Here is an 11,065-nt window from a genome sequence, read left to right as displayed (position 1 = left end):
ACAGGCACTACATGCTGAAAATTATATTTTATGTTGGACAAGCAAAGTGGGCAAATTTAACAAATGACGAAAAGCCCTACAGAGCTTGTATTGCTTTGTCCTATGCTGTAAATTAAGTGGGTCACTCCTCACACAACTGCTGTTAAGTATCGTCAGCTCTTGCTGACAGTTTTGTGAATGAAGCGTGTTAATCTCAATATGCAGAATGAAATCTTGGCATATAAGACACTGATGCACCTTCTCCTTATTCCAGTAGAAATGCATTTACTCTGTCCAACGCCTCCTCAAATGATTGCTCTCCAATCCTATGCACAACAGCATTAATCTAGGCTGTGAGTCCAAAGTTGCACTTGCGCTGTGTAGAGGACACCTTATGACTCATAAATAACTTCCACTGGGCAGAAGCTGGGGATATTAACAGGGAGGGTAGGGTGCATAGTTTCCATGACAAGAACTTATATTTCATCCTTAACATAGATTACAAGTGGAAGCACCTGGTGATCCTATAATTTACTGACATTTGGGGACAGGATGTGCGTAATCACATGCATGTATGTATGCACTATAGGTGTATTTAAAGAAAATCCAGATTTTTTTTATATTTGTTACAGCTATTCTTATCTTTCCATTATAAATACACTTCAGTTAATCACAATGCAGCATGTATCGCAAAGTAAGCAAAAAATGTATTTATGGAACACACTCACTGACATACAGTACTGTGTTGCAATCATTGTATAATATTTTATTACATTCATCAGGCTTTTATGGTTAATATTTTTATATATCTAGCTAAATGTTTTCATTCACAAGATTTTGCTGCCATCAACAGAGTAACATTTTTACACATTTCATGTTAGTAAACTTATTTTACTAAATATTGGTTAATAGCCTACATATAGTTTTTTGGGGATTCTTTCTGAACGCTGTCTTTTCCTTTTTTATCTTCACGCTCATCCTTGCAAGGGGATCTCCTGTGCATAGCACTCTTTAGGTTTTTCCACAGGTTTTCAATGGGATTGAGGTCTAGGTTCTGACTATTTCAAAGTCGTTCCTTGGTTGACTTAGATGTGTGAGTTCATTATTATGTTGTAAGGTGAAATTTCTCCACATCTTCAGCTTTCTGACAAAGGGTTGTACTAAAATATCTTGATATTTGGAGCTATTAATTATGCCCTGACTAAATCCTCTGTCCCAGCTAAAGCGATACAGCCTCAAAGCATGATACTGACAAAACCATGCTTCACAGCAGGTATGGTGTTCTTTGAGTAATGAGCCATGTTATCTTTGCACCAAGCAAATCTTTTAGAATTAAAGCCAAAAAGTTCAACGCTCGTCTGTTCAGAGCATGAGATATTTTCCCACAATAGTTTTTGGGGATTGAAAGTATTTATTGCTAAATTTAGATGAGCTTTAATGTTCTTTCTTTTTTGAAAAATGGCTTCCATCTTGTCACACTGCTCCATAGCGCAGACATGTGCAAAATACAGAATATTGTTGTCATATACAGGAAGTGACCAGTTCCTACTAAGGGTGTGCACCGGGCACTTTTAGTGTTTTGGGTTTTGGGTTCTTATTTGTTTTGCCAAAACACCTGACAAAAGGTTTTGGTTCTGATTTCGGGTTTTGGTTTCTGATTTATATTTAAAAAAGCATAAAAAGCACTAAAATCCACTTTTTTGGGTTTTTTCCACTCCTACGCTATTATTAACCTCAATAACATTCAATAACAATCATGTCCACTAATTTCCAGTCTATTCTGAACACCTCACAATATTGTTTTTAGTCCAAAACGTTGCACCGTGGTAGCTTTCTGGACTGCGTAGTGGAGTGGGCCCGGTACCCAATTTGGTACCGGGGCCACAATACCTCCTCCAACCATGGTACAGAGCATTCATCATTGAGATCCCATCAAGTATGTAAAAGACAGACAGGGTCGAAGTGTTATTTGTTGACTTTGTGAACAAAAAAACTGTCCCTGTTGCAAATCTTCGTGCAATGAAGAGTGACTTTTTCATTTAAAGGCTCAAGCTTTCAAGTGTAGTGTTTATAAGTTATATTATACTTTTGGTTTAATTTGTTTTAATTTTGTTTTACTTTGTGCTCATGGCAAACGACTGTTGAACGGTCACATAATGCCAAAAAGAGAGTTGCAAGATGGAATTGTCCTTGGGCCCTCCCACCCACCCTGATGTTGTTGAAATAGGACATGCGCACTTTAACAAACCAATCATTTCAGCGACAGGGCCTACCAAACAACTGTGTGTCACGGGCACTAGGAGTTCTGCCCAGGATTCACCAGGTGACTATGCTTACCAGAGGGGCGGAGTTTGCACAGCGGTCCTCTGGCAGCAGGGTGAATAGTGGAACGTATATAACAGCAGATGGAGAGAGGATGCCAATGGAATTGATAATAGCCAGTGACTTGCAGCTATACTGGTAGATGAGTCAGCGACTTGCAGCTATACTGGTAGATAAGTCAGCGACTTGCAGCTATAGTGGAAGGCAGGTTTCAACCACGGAGAGCCGGGTGGACGTGAGCAGGTGAAGGAAGGTAATGGGAGAGTCAGTGGTCTGCGTTCAGCAAGTTGTACCACTGCTGTGAAGGAAAGACTTGTCCAGGTGCAGGTAGGTAGCGGGAAGTCAGTGGTCTGCGTTCAGCAAGTTGTACCACTGCTGTGATGAGAAGACTTGTCCAGGTGCAGGTAGGGTAGCGGGAAGTCAGTGGTCTGCGTTCAGCAAGTTGTACCACTGCTGTGATGAGAAGACTTGTCCAGGTACAGGTAGGTAGAGGAGGCGTCAGTGGTCTGCGGACAGCAAGTTGTACCACTGCGAAGAGGTGAGGACTTGTCCAGGTGAGGATAAGTGGAGGAATGAATAGAGCCAATAATTGTATGAATACAAGGAGAGCACAGAGGGACTTGCTCCAAACAGATATGCAGCATTATAGCTAATAGTCTATAGCGGGTATGGATACCGCTGCTGAGTAGGGATGTGCACTGGCGACTTTTGAGGTCTCGTGTTTTGTGTTTTGGATCCGGATTTTCGCGATGTTTTGGGTTCGGATTTGTTTTGCAAAACACCTGCCGAAAGGTTTTGGTTCGGATTTAAGGTTTTGGATTCGCATTTTTTTTTTTAAAAAAAAATAAAAAGTGTAAAAATCAAGTTTTTGGCCTTATTTTCACTCCTACGCTATTATTAACCTCAATAACATTCAATAACAATCATTTCCACTAATTTAAAGGCTATTCTGAACACCTAACACCTCACAATATATTTTTTTTTTTAATACAAAACGTTGCAATGAGGTATCTTTCTGGACTGCGTAGAGGAGTGTTCCCCACAATACAATTAAAAACCCATCAACTGGTCTGAATTACACCCAAAAATAGTATCTGGACTGCGTAGAGTAGTGGGCACTGGGCACCACAATAAAATATATAGAAAACCTTCAACAGGTCTGAATTACACCCAAAAATAGTATCTGGACTGCGTAGAGGACTTACCACTGGCCACCACAATATAATATATAGAAAACCTTCAACAGGTCTGCATTACACACAAAAATAGTACCTGGACTGCGTAGAGTAGTGGGCACTGGGCACCACAATAAAATATATAGAAAACCTTCAACAGGTCTGCATTACACCCAAAAATAGTATCTGGACTGCGTAGAGTAGTGGGCACTGGGCACCACAATAAAATATATAGAAAACCTTCAACAGGTCTGAATTACACCCAAAAATAGTATCTGGACTGCGTAGAGGACTGGCCACTGGCCACCACAATATAATATATAGAAAACCTTCAACAGGTCTGCATTACACCCAAAAATAGTATCTGGACTGCGTAAACAACAATACAGTGGTTTTAGAGCACGTCAATACCTCTTGTTTTAAATTATGACAGGGCATTTTACTTTTGGTTTAATTTCTTGAATTTGTTTAAATTTGATTTTACTTTTTGAACATGGCAAACGACTGTTGATTGGTCATATAATGCAAAAAAAAAAGTTCCAAGATGGAATTGTCCTTGGGCCCTCCCACCCATCCTTATGTTGTTGAAATAGGACATGCACACTTTAACAAACCAATCATTTCAGCGACAGGGCCTACCAAACAACTTTGGCTGAAATTATTGGTTTGTTTGGGCCCCCACACCAAAAAGCTATTCATCTCTCCCTGTACAGACTAAACAGGCTCTACTGAGGCAAGATGTCGTCCTCATCCTCAACCTCTGATTCCTCTCCCCCTACAGTGTGTACTTCCTCCTCATCACACATTATCAATTCGTCCCCGCTGGACTCCACAACCACAGGTCCCTCTGTACTATCTGGAGGGCAGTGCTGTACTTCATTGAGGAATTGATTATTCATTTTTATAAACATCATTTTTTCAACGTTTTTCCCCGCTGCACTAAAAACTCTTTCCGAGTACAGACTGGAGGGGGGACAACTCAGGTAAAATAGAGCCAGTTTGTACAGGGGCTTCCAAACTGCCTTTTTTTCCTGGCAGTAACAATATGGACTGTCTGACATGTCTACTTGGATGGTGTCAGCAAAGTAATCCTCCACAATTTTTTCAATTGTGACAGCATCCAATGCAACGAGAGTAGACATGTCTGCAATGGTTGGCAGGTCCTTCAGTCCGGACCAGATGTTATCAGCATCCCCGCCAGCGTCTCTTTTAGGAAAACTGAGCTTTTTCCTCGCAGCCATAGATGTGGAAGAAAATGAGGGAGGAGCTGTTGGCATGTCACAGTCCTATTCAGAGGACAATCTCCTGACCAGCAGGTCTTTGCACCGCTGTAGACTTGTGTCTGCCGGAAACAGAGACACAACATACGCTTTAAACCGAGGATCGAGCACGGTGGCCAGAATGTATTCCTCTGACTTTAAAAGAGTGACCACCCTCGGATCCTGGCAAAGCGTACGAAGGGCTACAGCCACAAGAGCTACATGCTTGGTGTAATCGCAATGGCTTACCAGCTCCTCCCTCACTTTCTCCAGCTGCTTCTGCAACAGCCTGATCAGGGGAATCACCTGACTCAAGCTGGCAGTGTCGGAACTGACTTCTCGTGTGGCAAGTTCAAATGGCTGCAGAACCTTGCACAACACGGAAATCAGTCTCCACTGCGCTTGACTCAGGCGCATCCCCACTCCTTTGCCTATGTCGTAGGTGGCTGTGTAGGCCTGAATGGCCTTTTGCTGCTCCTCCATCCTCTGCAGCATATAGAGGGTGGAGTTCCAGCGCGTCACAACCTCTTGTTTGAGGTGATGGCAGGGCAGGTTCATGCTTTTTTGATGTGCCTCTAGTCTGCGGTAGGCACTGGCTGAATGCCGAAAGTGTCCAGCAATTTTGCGCGCCACCGCAAGCATCTCCTGCACACCCCTGTCACTCTTGAGGTAATGCTGCACCACCAAATTAATGGTGTGGGCAAAACATGGGACGTGCTGGAAATTGCCCATATTTAATGCCTGCACAATGTTACTGGCATTGTCTGACACCACAAATCCCCATGAGAGTCTAAGTGGGGTAAGCCACTGGGAGATAATTTCCCTCAGTTTCTCTAATATGTTGTCAGCGTTGTGCCTCTTATTAAAGCCTGTAATACACAATGTTGCCTGCCTTTGCACGAGCAGCCATTTTGTAGATGCTGCGACTGATGCAGCTGTTGCTGTTGCTGCGGAAGGGGATGCATCTACCCAGTGGGCTGTCACAGTTATATAGTCCTTCGTTTGCCCAGAACCACTTGTCTACATGTCCGTGGTTAAGTGGACAGTGGGTACAAGCGCATTTTTCAGAGCACTGAGGACACTTGATCGTACTTCTCTGTACATTTTTGGTATCGCCTGCCTAGTGAAGTGGAATATCGACGGGATTTGGTACCGGGGACACAATACCTCCATCAACCCTCTAAATCCCACTCCACTGATGGCGGACACCGGGCGCACGTCTAACACCAACATTGCAGTTACAGCCGCAGTTATACGCTTTGCAATAGGGTGACTACTATCGTATTTTGTGGTCATGGCAAACGACTGTTGGACGGTCAATTGTTTTGTGAAAGACTTAGCGGTCTTACGACTTCCCCTCTGGGAAGATGACGACTAACAGCAGCAGTGGCAGTAGTAGGCGTACCGCTTCAGGATTCCTCGGATGAATCCCGTATTGAGGAGGACTCAGTCTGGCTGCTGACTTGGGCTGCAGGACTGAATCTGATGGAGATCGTGGAGGAAGTTGAGGAGGAGGGTGTTGCTGGTGTGTATCCAACTGGACCACGGGATTTAGGTGTCCCTGTACCGATGACGGTCATAGCCCCAGTTCCTGAACTAACCACTGAACTATGAAGGTTATTCAGGTGACGTATAAGGGAGGATGTTCCTAGGTGGGCAAGATCCTTACCCCTGCTTATTTGAGCTTTACATAAGCTACATATGGCCATACATTGGTTGTCTGGATTTGGATAAAAATAACTCCAGACCGAAGAGGTGCATTTTTTGGTCTTCTGACCATGCATGACAATGGGCTTTTTCATCCCATGGACATCAGCTGTTTCCCCCCCTGGTGCCTCATTTACAATAACCACATCACCATCCTCAACATCAAGTTCCTCCACAGCGCCAGCTACATCATCAATAGGCTCCTCCCGAGCCACCTCTTTCCGTACAGTGATGGGAAGGTCAGGCTTGACAACCACCAACACCCTTGGACTCGCCTTGGGGATTTGTGATAATTTCTCTTTAGAAGGCAGAGTTGTTTGCTGTTTTGTTGCTGACAGCATAACTCTCTTCAATTTTTTGTAGGGGGAGGGAGGAGGAGGAGGAGGGCTAAGATCCGTGGGTGAAGCTGAACCACTAGTCATGAACACGGGCCAGGGCCTAAGCCGTTCCTTGCCACCCCGTGTCGTAAATGGCATATTGGCAACTTTACGTTTCTCCGCAGATGATTTTAAGTTTCTCTTTTTGCTACTTTTTCTTAACTTGGGCTTTTTGGATTTTACATGCCCTGTACTACGAGATTGGGCATCGGGCTTGGAAGACGACGTTGATGGCATTTCATCGTCTATGTCATGACTAGTGGCAGCAGCTTCAGCATTAGGAGGAAGTGGGTCTTGATCTTTCCCTACTTTATCCTCCAAATTTTTGGTCTCCATTATATGTAGCACAAGATACTGCAGAATGTGTGAACTTGGTAATATTGCAGTACTAATGGACATATACTGCTGGATTGGTTTTGCAAATTTGGTTATAATTATTTTATTTTTTTATTTATTTATTTTTTTATAACTTTTTTTTTATTTTTTAAAAACTTGGGAATAATGGGGAAATAACTATGCCCTTAGAAGCACAGAGCCCAGGACACAGCACCACTGGACTGAACAGGACACAGCACAGGACCCAGCAGCACTACTGAACTCAGCAGGACAGAGCACAGGACACAGCACCACTGGACTGATACTGCAGAATGTGTGAACTTTGTAATATTGCAGTACCACTGGACTTTTACTGCTGAATGTGTGAACTTGGTAATATTGCAGTACCAATGGGCTTATACTGCAGGATTGGTTGTGCAAATTTTGTTGTAATTAAAAAAAAATTAAATTAGTTTTTTGTATTTTTTAAAATAACTTTTTTTTTTTTTTAAACACTTGGGAATATTGGGGAAATAACTATGCCCTTAGAAGCACAGAGCACAGGACACAGCACCACTGGACTGAACAGGACACAGCACAGGACCCAGCAGCACTACGGAACTCAGCAGGACAGAGCACAGGACACAGCACCACTGGACTTTTACTGCTGAATGTGTGAACTTGGTAATATTGCAGTACCAATGGGCTTATACTGCAGGATTGGTTGTGCAAATTTTGTTGTAATTAAAAAAAAATTAAATTAGTCTTTTGTATTTTTTAAAATAACTTTTTTTATTTTTTTAAACACTTGGGAATATTGGGGAAATAACTATGCCCTTAGAAGCACAGAGCACAGGACACAGCACAGGACCCAGCAGCACTACTGAACTCAGCAGGACAGAGCACAGGACACAGCACCACTGGACTGATACTGCAGAATGTGTGAACTTTGTAATATTGCAGTACCACTGGACTTTTACTGCTGAATGTGTGAACTTGGTAATATTGCAGTACCAATGGGCTTATACTGCAGGATTGGTTGTGCAAATTTTGTTGTAATTACAAAAAAAATTTAATTAGTTTTTTGTATTTTTTAAAATAACTTTTTTTGTTTTTTTAAACACTTGGGAATATTGGGGAAATAACTATGCCCTTAGAAGCACAGAGCACAGGATACAGCACCACTGGACTGAACAGGACACAGCACAGGACCCAGCAGCACCACTGACCTCAGAAGGACAGAGCACAGGACACAGCACCACTGGACTGAGCACAGCACAGCACAGCACAGCACAGAACTGAACAGCACGAGATATAGCAGGACAGAGGACCACCTAACACACCCTCCCTCTACCCTGATCAATGCCCGAGTGAAGATGGCGGCGACTAGCGGGGAATTTATAGGATCCGAGTATCGCGAGATCCGACAACGGGATTATGAGTCAGAGCCTCAGTTTCAGATTTGAATTTGGCGCCAATACCCGGATCTGTCTCGGATCCGACTCGGATCGGCAACGTTCGGGTGGGCTCGGATTTCAGAAATCCAAGTGCGCTCATCTCTACTGCTGAGTAGGGAAGCTTGTCCTAAGCGGATATGCAAGGTAACAGTTGAAAGTCAATAGCAAGTAAGCATACTGCTGTTCAGTAGAGAAGCTTGTCCACGAGGATATGCAGGCACAGCAGGAGCACTGAACGACTGAAGCGGGTATGGGAACCGCAGGTGAGCAGAGCAGGTAATCCAACAGACAGCTGAGGACACAAGCAGGATACAAAAGTCAGTAGCGCGTATGAGAACCGCTGATGAGCGGAGCAGGTAATCCAGCAGACAGCTGAGGACACGAGCAGGACACAGGAGTCAGTAGCGGGTATGGAACCACCGATGAGTAGAGCAGATAATCAGCAGGAAGCTGAAGACACAAGCAGGACACAGGAGTCAGTAGCGGGTATGGGAACCACCGATGAGTAGAGCAGGTAATCAGCAGGAAACTGAAGACACGCGCAGGACACAGGAGACACCTTCAGAGACTCACAGGGAATGAGACTCAAGATCAGGCAACGATGTAATGAGCACAGGTGCCTTAAATTTCCGCCGGAAACAGAGACACAACATACGCTTTAAACCGAGGATCGAGCACGGTGGCCAGAATGTATTCCTCTGACTTTAAAAGAGTTACCACCCTCGGATCCTGGCAAAGCATACGAAGGGCTTCATCCACAAGAGCTACATGCTTGGTGGAATCGCAATGGTTTACCAGCTCCTCCCTCACTTTCTCGTGTAATATAGATTGCAGTACCTATTCTCTTGCACTGCTTAAAGAATGAACGTAGTAAATGTAATATAGATTGCAGTACCTATTCTCTTGCACTGCTTAAAAATTGAACGTATTAAATGTAATATAGATTGCAGTACCTATTCTCTTGCACTGCTTAAAAATTGAACGTATTAAATGTAATATAGATTGCAGTACCTATTCTCTTGCACTGCTTAAAGAATGAACGTAGTAAATGTAATATAGATTGCAGTACCTATTCTCTTGCACTGCTTAAAGAATGAACGTAGTAAATGTAATATAGATTGCAGTTCCTATTTTTTGGACTGCTGAAACAGTGAACGTAGTAATATAGATTGCAGTTCCTATTTTTTGGACTGCTTAAACAGTGAACGTAGAAATATAGACTGCAGTTTCTATTTTTTGGACTGCTGAGACAGTGAACGTAGTAATATAGATTGCAGTTCCTATTTTTTGGACTGCAGAAACAGTGAATGTAGGTATTGCAGTACTAATATTTCAGGACTGCAATAATATATTGCTCTAGAATTTTTTTATACTTTTTAAATTATTTTTTAATATTTTTTTTTACTTTTTTTTGTCTAATTTTTTTTTATTTTTTTTTTGAGTTTTTAATAATTAGACAATTACTATGGACTTAGCACAAAAATGCACAGGACTAAAGCACCACTGGACTCAGCAGGACAGACACTGGCCAAAGCACCACTGGACTCAGCAGGACAGAGCACAGAACAAAAGGACCACTGGACTCAGCAAGGACAGAACACTGGACACAAGCATAAAGCACCACTGGACTCAGCAAGGACAGAGCACTGGACACAAGCACAACTGGACTGATCACGCAGTAGTATCACTACCCTACAACCTCCCTCTACCCTGATCACAGCCCAAATGAAAATGGCGGCCGCTAGCGGGGAATTTATGCAATCCGAGTCTCGCGAGATCCGACGCGAGACTTGGACGTCAGAGCCTCAGTTTCATTTTTTATTGGCGCCGGAAATACCCGAACAGTGCTCGGATCCCGTCGGATCCGCACTGTTCGGGTGGGCTCGGATTAGCGGAATCCGAGCCCGCTCATCCTTAGTTCCTACCAGAAATTCCTGGAACTTCTTTCATTTTGCAATAGGTCTTTTGGTAGTCTTCTGGATAACTTTTTCCCTTCTCCTTGTCGCCATCAATATTGGAGGGACCACCTGATCTTGGCAATGTCCTTGCTGTCCTACATTTTTTTCACTTATTGATGATAGACTTGACAGTGTTCCATGGTGCACATAATGCCTTTGAAGTCCGTTCATAAAACTTTCCTGATTGGTCCCTTTCAACAATGAGATCCTGTAGATGTGACATATATAATATCCTTGCTCTCGGATGAGGCCTTAGCCTGACCATCACCTATCTAGGAACATGATAGTCCACTCCTTTCTGAGTGCAGAATTCACCTTTGCATTTCGCAAAATCTTTGATGAACCTGGATGTGTCACTTCCGCAGCTTCCAGTATCCTTAGACTTCATCAAGATTCCTGTTCCGTGGCACAGTACGTCATTCAATTTCGCACGTTGTCATCCTAACTTCAGTGGAATAATGATGCCTTAGTAGCAACCTATTGGCAGGGGCTCTTAGACAAAATCAAGGATGTCCT

Source organism: Mixophyes fleayi, chromosome 3 (genome assembly GCF_038048845.1).
Source record: "Mixophyes fleayi isolate aMixFle1 chromosome 3, aMixFle1.hap1, whole genome shotgun sequence".
Taxonomy (NCBI): Eukaryota; Metazoa; Chordata; class Amphibia; order Anura; family Limnodynastidae; genus Mixophyes; species Mixophyes fleayi.
Note: the sequence above shows the minus strand (reverse complement) of the source record.